Source organism: Lethenteron reissneri, chromosome 19 (assembly GCF_015708825.2).
Source record: "Lethenteron reissneri isolate LAM-NWPU_2019-01 chromosome 19, ASM1570882v1, whole genome shotgun sequence".
NCBI classification, from domain to species: domain Eukaryota; kingdom Metazoa; phylum Chordata; class Hyperoartia; order Petromyzontiformes; family Petromyzontidae; genus Lethenteron; species Lethenteron reissneri.
Window position 1 is genome coordinate 4,347,340 of NC_083797.1, and position 11,929 is coordinate 4,359,268.

Consider the following 11,929-nt stretch of genomic DNA (forward strand, 5'->3'; position numbering starts at 1 on the left):
CCAGATAGAAGGGTAAAAAAACAATTATCAAATCGCGACGTTTCGATCGCAATACAAGTGGTCGGCATCAGGCGAAGGGGGTCGCGGGTTTCGTTGCGCCGTTGCCTGATAAAGGTCGCTTGTGTTGCGATCGAAACGTCGTGATTTATTTTATTTTATTTCCAACTACGTGACTTTACGAATCCCTTACTGACTGCGTCGGGTGGTGGAGGGTTACGACGCATTTATACTTACGCAATCACACCCCAAAAACACATTCCTGCGGAGGGAGCTGGTAGGAACGTTGGGTTGCTCGGTCAATGGCCAGGGTCAACGGCGGCGTGGTGCATTCCGCAAATATGCCCGACTGTGAGGGCGGGCACAAGCCGGCGTGAGTGGGTTAAACGTTGAGTTTTATAAAGGCACCACGGGGTGACCAGTCCCTCCTCACCCAGCCCCAACCCTCCCACCCCCCACCCAGCCCCACCCTCCCCACCCAGCCCCTCCCCACCCTCCCCACCCAGCCCCTCTCCACCCTCCCCTTTCCACCCAGCACCACCCCTCCCATTTCTGGATTCAAGACGGACGGACGGACACAATAATCCCCTGTGGGCTGGTGTAACCAGGAGGTTCCTACCAGTAAAAACTTTGTTATGAATAATATTTGGTCGCGAAAGTGTACTACGTGTTAAACTAACATCGTCGTCGTTATTGTCGTTGTTGTTATTGTTGTTATTGTTGTTGTTATTGTTGTTGTGATCATGACAACGACGTCGCAGTGCTGCAGGAGGACCCGCCGTGCGCATCGCAGCCGTGCGGCAACGGGGCGAGCTGCACGAACCGACTGCTCGGCGGCTTCGCGTGCGTCTGCGCCCACGGCTTCCTGGGGGCCACGTGCGAGCAAGGTGAGAGATGTTAACTACCTCGCCTGGTGGACAGAAGGTCGTTTGTTCGATCCCGACCCTGATGATGACTGCTGTATATTTGGAGTTTGTGTGTGTCTCTCTCTCTCTCATCATCATCATCACGGTGGCTAGGAGATGCTAACTACCTCGCCTGGTGTACGGAGGTCGTGGGTTCGATCCCGACCCTGATGATGACTGCTGTATATTTGGAGTTTGTGTGTGTGTCTCTCTCTCTCATCATCATCATCACGGTGGCTAGGAGATGCTAACTACCTCGCCTGGTGTACGGAGGTCGTGGGTTCGATCCCGACCCTGATGATGACTAGCTGTATATTTGGAGTTTGTGTGTGTGTCTCTCTCTCTCTCATCATCATCACGGTGGCTAGGAGATGTTAACTACCTCGCCTGGTGTACATGAGGTCGTGGGTTCGATCCCGACCCTGATGATGACTGCTGTGTATTTGGAGTTTGCGTGTCGCTCTCTCTCATCATCATCATGGTGGCGAGTCGTTAACTACCTCGCCTGGTGTGCAGGAGGTCGTGGGTTCGATCCCGACCCTGATGATGACTGCTGTGTATTTGAAGTTTGCGTGTCTCTCTCTCTCTCTCATCATCACGTTGGCTAGGAGCTAGTGGGTCAGTGGGCCTTACCCTGGTAAAATAAAACAAGACGAAAGTTTTAGTTTAGCTTTCGTTCAGTCTCTCTCTCCCTCCCCCTCTCTCTGTGTGTCTGTGTCTGTCCTCAGAAGTGAACGAGTGCGTGTCCAGCCCGTGCCACGGGAGTGGCGAGTGCGTGGACCTGCCCGGGAGATTCGCGTGCGTGTGTCGCCAAGGGCGCAGCGGGCAACGCTGCGAATTCGGTGAACATTATACTCCTCGGCCCTCTCGCACCACGACCCACGATACTTCTTGCTAGCGACCCGTGAACTCACGGTTGCCGTTGATATGGCGATTTTAATACACACAATGGACAGATAGGACAAGATAAAAGGGCTCGCATAATGCGCATGCATCATGTGCGTTGACTCATTAACCCCCCCCCTTACTTTGCGCAAGAGCTCAGAAGCGTGGTCACCACATCCACGCCTCTATGTAAGGAACAAAACAGGTGGACTTCTCCACAAATCTGGCTGTCGCCTGATGAAGCTGGTTGTAATTACTGGCGAAACGTCGTACTCGGATTGTAAATGTTGTGGCTTGGCTCTCCAACACGCAACCGGTGTGCTGTACCAGTTTACTACACTGCTATACACTACACTATACACTACACACTAGTGCTGTACTAGTATACTACACTATACACTACACTATACACTAGTGCTGTACTAGTGACGAATTGGCACGTTCTGTTTACGTGACAACCCTTACTGGCTGGCTGTGTCGGGTGGTGGCGGGTTTTAACGACACGATTTAACCCAAAAAAAAACCTCTATTATCACGCGAGCTGGATGATTGGTGATCGATGCCTGGTCTCAGTGGCAATAGAGGTTGACAGTCTTTTGAATGTCCAGGTGCAGTCCTATCATCAATGTCGCCAACAACAACAACAATCGCCGTTCGCCACAAAGTGGCGGCGATGTCACCACGGCGCTTGTGTGCCAGGCTAGGTGCACTTTGAGGCTACGTGAAGTATCTAAGGCTCGTTGGCAAGTGGTGACGGGACAGACCCAGCAGGTGCCACGGGTCGACTGACTGAGATGACTGCCAGATGCACCACATGTGCCTCTACTATGCCGATAGTTAAATAAAACAAAGATCCCCCGTATAGCCTTAACGGACTGTTGGGGCAAGTGCTGTTAGCGAGTAGCACCTATGAAGGCAGGAACGGCACACGAGGGGGTGGGTGACCAACACCACGCCCGACCGCCTTTGTCTAATTCATGGCGATATTTACTACACACGATCCAGGCATCCAATTGAGACTGACTCGACCAAGGGTAGACCCAGGACCGATTCAGATAATCGTCTTGAAATGTTAAGGGGGTTTGCGCTTCACATTATGATTTTATTACACTGCAGCGTTTGAATACGTTTTTTTATATTTGCTGGTTTATTCCAGGATGTTTCTGTTGCGCGTCGTCGCTTTAAAATGTTCCGTGTTCATATTTTGTTTGTTGCGGTTGCACCCGACTCAAGAGCCGCACGGCTCACAGGGCTACACCTAATAAATGAAACTTGAAAGCTTAAAACAAATACTCACCGTGTGCCCTGCCCCCCTCCCTCCCTCCCTCTCACCCTCCCGCAAGGCACGGGTCCCAGGGATGACGACGAGTGGGGTCTGTGTCAGCCAAACCCGTGCCACCACGGAGGCACGTGCCAGTCCAGCAGGCGACAATTTCACTGCTTGTGCCCGCGAAACTACACGGGCAGCCTCTGTCAGCACGTGATAGGCAAGTGCTAGTCCACTCACCCCCCCCCAGCAAGCATTTAGTGCAGCGGTTCTGTTCTGTCTCACAGCAGGAGTTTTGCCGCACGGCAGATGGGGGGGGGGGGGGGGGGGGGGGGGTATGTACACAGGAAGTTCCTGTTTTTGATGCTAATTTTGGTCACGTGACCAGGAAGTTACGATTTTAGATTTCCACTGAACCACGCGGGCGGCGGCCATTACACAGATAAGTCAAGATGGCGGCACCCATCGCGTCTCAGTGAAGCCAGACGCAGTTGTCCATCGTGGGACTTTGAGAAGCATTGTCTTTTTACTATCTCGACTAGCGGTGCAACACAGCGCACAGCGAGGCCAAGATAGGTTCTCAATTTAAAAAAATATATATATACTAGCTGTACTACCCGGCTTCGCCCGGGACTTGTATCCACCACGGCCGGCCGCCTTTGTCTCCCCAGTGGCGATGTTAATACGCCACACCAGTTACTCGTTTTGCGGCTGAGTCCCTCCCTCACCACTCTCCCTCCCTCATCACTGTCCCTCCCTCACCACTCTCCCTCCCTCACCACTCTCCCTCCCTCACCACTCTCCCTCCCTCACCACTCACGCACGGCCGCCTTTGTCTCCCCAGTGGCGATGTTAATACGCCACACCAGTTACTCGTTTGAGGCTGAGTCGACCTAGGGGAGGTTCAAATAATCGTCACCGGTGGTGGCCATGAGCGGGAATGGAACTCGGTTCGCCGGGTTTGTAGCGCAGCGTAGCGTTAACCACTACACCCACCGCTCCTCACACACCACACACGTACAGACACACACACAGACACACACACAGACACACAAACAGACACACGCAGACACACAGACAGACACACACACACAGACACACAGACAGCACGCTAACCACTACGCTACCGCTCCCCACACACCACACACACACAGACACACACACAGACACACACACACAGACACACACACACAGACACACACACACAGACACAGACAGCACGCTAAGCACTACACTACCGTTCCCCCTACACAACACACGCGCGCGCGTCCATAGGTACACATACACGCGCTTGCTGCAGACACACACGACTGTCAGGGTGCGTACGGCAGTAAACGACTGAAAAAAGAAAGCGGCAATGCTGCGCGAGGAACGCCTTAGACCTGCAACACATTTGTGTAATGCGAGCGTAAACACACAAACACATACACACACATACACACACATACATACACACACATACACACAAACACATACACACACATACACACACATACATACACACAGACATACACATACACACAAACACACACATACATACACACAAAAACATAGACAATACACACACACATACATGCAGACACACAGACAGACACATAACACACATACATACACACACATACATACACATAAACACATCCACAGACGTACATACACACATACATACAGACACGCAGACATACACATAAACACATACAAAAAAACCCACATACATACACACACACATACACACAAACACATACACACACATACATACACACATGCATACAGACACACAGACATACACAAACATATACACACATACACATGACCTGGCTTCGCCCGGGACTTGGATCCACCACGCCCGGCCGCCTTTGTCTCCCCAGTGCCGATGTTAATACGCCACACCAGTTACTCGTTTGAGGCTGAGTCGACCTAGGGGAGGTTCAAATAATCGTCACCGGTGGTGGCCGTGAGCGGGAATCGAACTCGGTTCGCCGGGTTGGTAGCGCAGCGTAGCGTTAAGCACTACACCCACCGCTCCTCACACACCACACACGCACAGACACACACACAGACACACACACAGACACACGCAGACACACACAGACAGACACAGACAGACACACACACACACAGACACACAGACAGCACGCTAAGCACTACACTACCGCTCCCCACACACCACACACAAACACACACACAGACACACACACACAGACACAGACAGCACGCTAAGCACTACACTACCGTTCCCCCTACACATACACGCGCTTGCTGCAGACACACACGACTTTCAGGGTGCGCACGGCAGTAAACGACTGAAATAATAAAGCGGCAATGCTGCGCGAGGAACGCCTTAGACCTGCAAGACATTTGTGTAATGCGAGCGTAAACACACAAACACATACAAACACATACACACACATACATACACACACATACACACAAACACATACACACACGTACATACACACATACATACAGACACACAGACATAGACATAAACACATAAAAAAAACCCACATACATACACACACAGACATACACACAAACACATACACACACATACATACACACATACATACACAGAGACAAACACATACACACAAACACACACATACATACACACAAACACATACACAATACACACACATACATGCAGACACACAGACACACACATAACACACATACGTACACACGCATACATACACAGAAACACATACACACACATACATACACACACACATACATGCACACAAACACATGCACACACGTACATACACACATACATACAGACATGCAGACATACACATAAAGACATACAAAAAAACCGACATACATACACACACACATACACACAAACACATACACACACATACATACACACATACATAGAGACACACAGACATACACATAAACACATACACACATACACATGACCCGGCTTCGCCCGGGACTTGGATCCACGATGGCCGGCCGCCTTTGTCTCCCCAGTGACGATGTTCACACACGACAGCAGTTACGCGTTTGAGGCTGAGTCGACCTAGGGGAGGCCCAGGTCCGTTTCAAATAATCGTCAGCGGTGGTGGGCGTGAGTTGGAATGGAACTGGGGTCGCTCAACCAGCTTAATGACTATTTGTACAAAGAACATATAAAGAATCGATTATAATAACCAGGCTACAGTCCACATTATAGACTGGCAGTACACGCACTCAGCTTCATAAGCAGGCTAGAGTGTACATGATAGAGTGGCAGTATGCTCACCGAGTTTAATAAGCAGGCTACAGTCTACATGATAGACTGGCAGTACGCTGACCCAGCTTAATGACTATTTGTACAGTGAACATTTAAGTAATCGATTGTTGGCGCGTTGGGTTTAAAAGTAATATAAATTGCACACATTGTGGTGGGGGTGGAGTGAATAGTAGGAAAAACTTTGATGAATTTACCTCAGAGTGGCGTGGTGGGTGTTGAGGCCTAGTAGCATGCAGAGCCTGCGGCCTCGCCAAAATTGTCCAGCCGGCAAAGGCAGGGTACGGGTGGCGTGCCTCCCCCCCCCCCCCCTCAGCGCTCCAACAATACTGTGTAATGGCTATTATTTAATTATTTACGGAGCATATGAAAGTGGCGAAGGCGTGGCTAGCCGTTGGCAGGGGCAACTGCCGTCCAATGAATCTGCAGCCCTTGGCGAAGGCGTCGCTAGCCGTTGCCAGGTCCAATGAAAGCGGCGAAGGCGTCGCTAGCCGTTGCCAGGGGCAACCGCCGTCCAATGAAAGTGCGTATGGTCCGAAATCCACACACACACAGACAGACATGCACGATTTTATATATATAGATGGCAGCCACCCCCATCCTCCCACTACACACCCTCCAATTAAGACCACTGGTCCCAGCACCGTCGTACTCGAATTATAAATGTTTTGGGTTTACTCTCCAACACACAACCGGTGTTGCGTTACTAGTAACGAATTGGCATGTTCTGTTAACGTGACAAACCTTAATTCGTTTGGCTGTGTCGGGTGGTGGCGGGTTTAACGACGCATTTATATTTACGCGATCTAACCTAAACAATAAAAAAAACACTTATGAATAATATTGATCGTGAAAGCCTACGCGTTGAACTAATCCCTCCCCCGCCACCGACATCCACAACAAACGTAACAAACGTTATTAATGAGGCCACATTACCGATATATCAAATGTCCACCATCGTCAATGTCAAGTAAATGCAATTATTGCATGTTGATGTACGCGTGCAGATCTCGTATTCGTCGCTCAGAATCGCGACTTTTTCAATATTGAGCTTTTTTATTTTTCAAACCCATTTCGAAAACAAATGTCTCTTCTTGTTACTTCAGTTGCCCCCCCCTCCCCGCCGTCACAGAGTAACAACATCTCCTACTTCTTAGCGACACACCAGGGGCGGATGGGGAGGGGGGTGGAGGTGTTAAGGCTACATGCTGTTCCCCACGACTCTCCTCCTTCATACCCGATGCTCATTATTATCGACCTGTCGACGCCAGACTCCGCGGGGCTGGCCGCGCTGCTGGCGAGCCTCGCGTTCGCCTTCTGCCTCTCGGCGGCCGCGGTGACCCTCTGTCAGCTGAAGCTGCAGCGGGCGCAAGGCCCAGTGGAACAGCCGCGGACCGGCGAGCCGGCACCGCTCGAGGGCAGGTATGGACGGGGCGAGCCCTCTCGCGATGGAACTGCGATTCAACTGAGACCGTGATTTTTTATTTTACCAGGTAATGCCACACTGAGCTGTGTAGTAGCACTTTTTTTTGGTCAGAAACCACCTCGACATAAATGATAGCTCAACGTGGAAATGTATTGACATTGGGCAAATCTCCGATCGCAGGGCAACTTTATACTGAAATTTCATGAATATCGAGACATCTTTTGAAGAATTATCAAGGCCCCCCCTCCTCCACCACCTCCACTCACTCCAGACAGCCGGACAGGGCGAATGCATAATACATTTTTTAAAACTTATTTAGAAAGAGTTCACGTAAAAACAACAACAACAGCATCGCCTACTGCCAGCTGCATTGATGCAGTGAGGCTCCTGTGAATACGACAGCGTGTCTCACGTGGCTCGTGCTACTTACTTGGCTGTGTTCTCGTGTCTATTAGCACGGTTCGCTACGTGCGGTGCGAAAGAAGTTCAGCATACTACATTGTCTGCTCGATGCTCGTGGGGGGCCTTTGATTCTGGCTGTTAGGGGCACTTTCATTACACCGCTGGCAGGGTAATTAAGGGTGCCGCGGTGGCGAGATGTTAACTATTTCGCCTGGTATGGAGGAAGTCGTGGGTTCTATCCCGACCCTGACGCCTGCTGTGTATTTGGAGTTTGCGTGTCGCTCTCTCATCATCATCACAGTGGCGAGATGTTAACTACCTCGCCTGGTATACAGGAGGTCGTGGGTTCGACCCTGACGCCTGATGTATATTTGGAGTTTTCGTGTCGCTCTCTCATCATCATCACATTGGCTAGATCTTAACTACCTCGCCTGGTATACAGGAGGTCGTGGGTTCGACCCTGACTCCTGCTGTTTATTTGGAGTTTGCGTTACTCTCTCTCATCATCATCACATTGGCTAGATCTTAACTTCCTCGCCTGGTATACAGGAGGTCGTGGGTTCGACCCTGACGCCTGCTGTATATTTAGAGTTTACGTGTCTCTCTCTCCCCGTGGTCGCGTGGAATTTTTTCTCCGGTTTTCCCCTCCACCTTTAAAAAGGTGCGTTTAGAATATTTGGTTGCTAAAAATGTCCACGCGATGAGCCACTTCGTTTAGCTGTCATTTGTGGCCAGGTCGCTTCTGGAAAAGAGCTACATAGCTCAGTGGGCCTTACCAGGTAAATAAAAAAAATAGCTTAGTGTAGTTTTATTGATTACCGATCCATAGGGGGGATCGCAAAAAAGGCTGCTGTGGATCTCGGGACAAACCAGAACAGACACTGACGTATTGCCACAACGTTCCTTATGGCTGATGGCAAATACAAAAAATCCCCGACTAAGAATTCACGCATTCATAATGATAACAAACACCAATAAATGTTGTGGGTTTACTCTCCAACACACCGGTGTGCTGAACTGGTAACGAATTGGCATGTTTTGTTCACGTGACAAACCTTACTTTTAATTGGCTGTGTCGGGTGGTGGTGCCGGCGGCTTTAACGACACATTTATATATTTACGCAATGTAACCCAAAACATTCCTGCGGAGGGAGCTGGAAAGAAAAACGTTGGGTTGCTTGGTCAATGGCCAGGGTCAACGACGGCGTGGTGTATTCCGAACATATGCCCTACTGTGAGGGCGGGCACAAGCCGGCGTGAGTAGGTTAAACGTTGAGTTTTATAAGGGCACCACGGGGTGACCAGCCCCTCCCCACCCAGCCCCACCCAGCCCCACCCTCCCCACCCAGCCCCTCCCTGCACGACGGACGGACACAATAATCCCCTGTGGGCTGGTGTACCCAGAAGGTACCTACCAGTAAAAGCCTCGATTTATGGAGCGTATCAATAGATGGCGACAATTACTTCGTGTCTCCACCCGATGGGGGGCGGCGTTCTTCATTGCAAGGCCCGCGGGCCACAGGGGGCCCTGGTGGACTTTAGTGCGGCAATACGCAGCACGTGACAACACCTCCTCCATCATCATCATCATCATCGTGCTGCTGTCAAAGCGCCGATGGTTTCAAATGGTGCGGCGGCCCCTCACGTCGACGATGTCTTATCGGCGAAAGTAACCGCTGTCGTCCCCCGCCGAAAAGTGAAGGGCACTTTATCTCGAGTGGTGAGTGGTAGTAGTGGAGCCGCTTGAGATACACCAACAGGGATTATCGCAAGAGATCCTCCATTGGCGAATCGGCCACACACCGCTGCTTGATTATGTGGACTCCAGCAGTGCCGCTGTTCCTTAAACACCTCCAACACCACCACCACCGCCTCGCAGCGGTGGCCGTACCCCCCCTCTGAGCGAGCGTGCGGTCCGTCAAACGAACTCACATTAACAAAATAAAGAATTCACACGCGCAGGCGAGGAGGGCACAGGATTCATTCTCCCGACGTCTCGATTGCGCATGCAGCCTGCTCAAGGTTCGTGTTGGATTTAATTTCCCCCCCCCCTGATTGAACACGCAAGCCGAGAAACCGACAGCGCTTCATTTGTGGACACGCAGCGAGGACGTGTGAGGTTTGTTTTGTCGAATAAACGTCGCGCATAAAAAAAAAAAGATTGACGGCTAATACCCCGATTTAAAACTTTCGTGACTGCAGGGATTCATCTTCTTGGTTCTTTCGGTAAAGTCACGTAGAAGGGAAGTAATAAAATAATAAAAATAAACATAATAAAATAATTCTCACGACGTTTCGGCCACAACGCAAGCAGCCGTCTTCAGGTGAAAACCGGGTCTGTCGAGGCGACAGACGGCTGCTTGCGTTGTGGCCGAAACGTCGTGAGAATAATTTTATTATTTTTTTTTTATTATTTTATTACTTCCCTTCTACGTCACTTTACCGAAAGAACCAAGAAGGTTTACGTCGGGGACGCGGATATCGAAACGACGGTAAATCGAAGCGATGTACCGGGTAGCCGTAGCAGGTGGAGGAAGCGGAGGCTGAGAGGCGACGGACAGCGACGTGAGCTTGTGGGTTTGTGGTGACGCAAATTGGTTGGCGGTGTTAATAAAGAATAAAGTGACGGCGTATTCAATTTCGACTTCAAGCTTTCGTAACTGCAGGGATTCATCTTCTTGGTTCTTTCGGTAAAGTCACGTAGAAGGGAAATAATAGAAGAACAGGTCTGTCTTTCCGACAGACTTTCCGGCAGACCTGTTCTTCACTTGAGGACGGCTGCTTGCGTTGTGGCCAAAACGTCGTGAGAATTTTTATTTTATTATGTTTTATTTTTTATTATTTTATTATGTTTTATTTTTTATTATTTTATTATGTTTTATTTTTTATTATTTTATTATTTCCCTTCTACGTGACTTTACCGAAAGAACCAACAAGATGACGGCGTATTTTCGCGAAACGACGTGGAAAGGTGGAGACGTCAATCGGGGTCTTGCTGTGCCATAAAAGTCGCGAACTAATTCACTTTCATCAACAGGCAGTCAACATTGTGCCTCTAATTTGTGCTTTGTTCCCCGATAAAAATGTGTTCATCTTTCTGTCGCTTTGTGCAATTGCAAACACACGTTAGCTGCAAGTGTCCTCTGAACCCTTTTCGGCTTGTGTGTGTTCTGTGTCAGGGTCCACATTTGTGATCGATGCACTGCAGGTGGGCAATGTACAGTGATGGGGAACTATTTTATTTTTCGATTTAAAGCTTCTTTCGTGACTGCAGGGATTCATCTTATTGTTTCTTTCGGTAAAGTCACGTAGAAGGGAAATAATAAAATAATAAAAATAAAACAAAAATAAAAATAATAAAATAATTATGTTTTATTTTTTTATTTTATTTTTCCCTTCTACGTGACTTTACCGAAAGAACCAAGAATATATTTTATTTTTCTCTTCGGGCACATTAGTATGCTGGGTTTTTTTTCTCTCTCTCTCTCATTATCAAAGTAAACGTTCCAAAATCACTCCTGCCCGCCTCTTGAATGTCATTATTTTGATCTGGTGCGAGCGCCTAGGGCCTATAATTAAGGCGTTCGCACTCAAGATGTGCTTTCCAGACCTTGACAGGTTTGTATCCGATGCCAAACTGTGAATTTAGTTTCGCTCACATTTTTTGTGAATTGCCCGTAAGTTGAGGTGTATTTCCTGCCCTCGTTCACCTTGCCATGTATTTTGAAACCTACACAATAACCACGCCAATACTCACGGAGACCTGTACCCCCTCGTTTTGCTACCACTGGCATATTTGAGCCGTGGCCGAT

General features: G+C 49.4%; 1 long non-coding RNA gene across 1 annotated transcript; it reads left to right on the forward strand.

Moving 5' to 3' along the window:
* Positions 1–720: 720 nt before the first annotated feature.
* LOC133344052 (uncharacterized) lies at positions 721–3,239 on the forward strand. Its single transcript, XR_009755306.1, has 3 exons — positions 721–884; positions 1,631–1,744; positions 3,131–3,239. It is a non-coding gene; the product is annotated as an uncharacterized LOC133344052 (long non-coding RNA).
* The last annotated feature ends 8,690 nt before the right edge of the window (positions 3,240–11,929 follow it).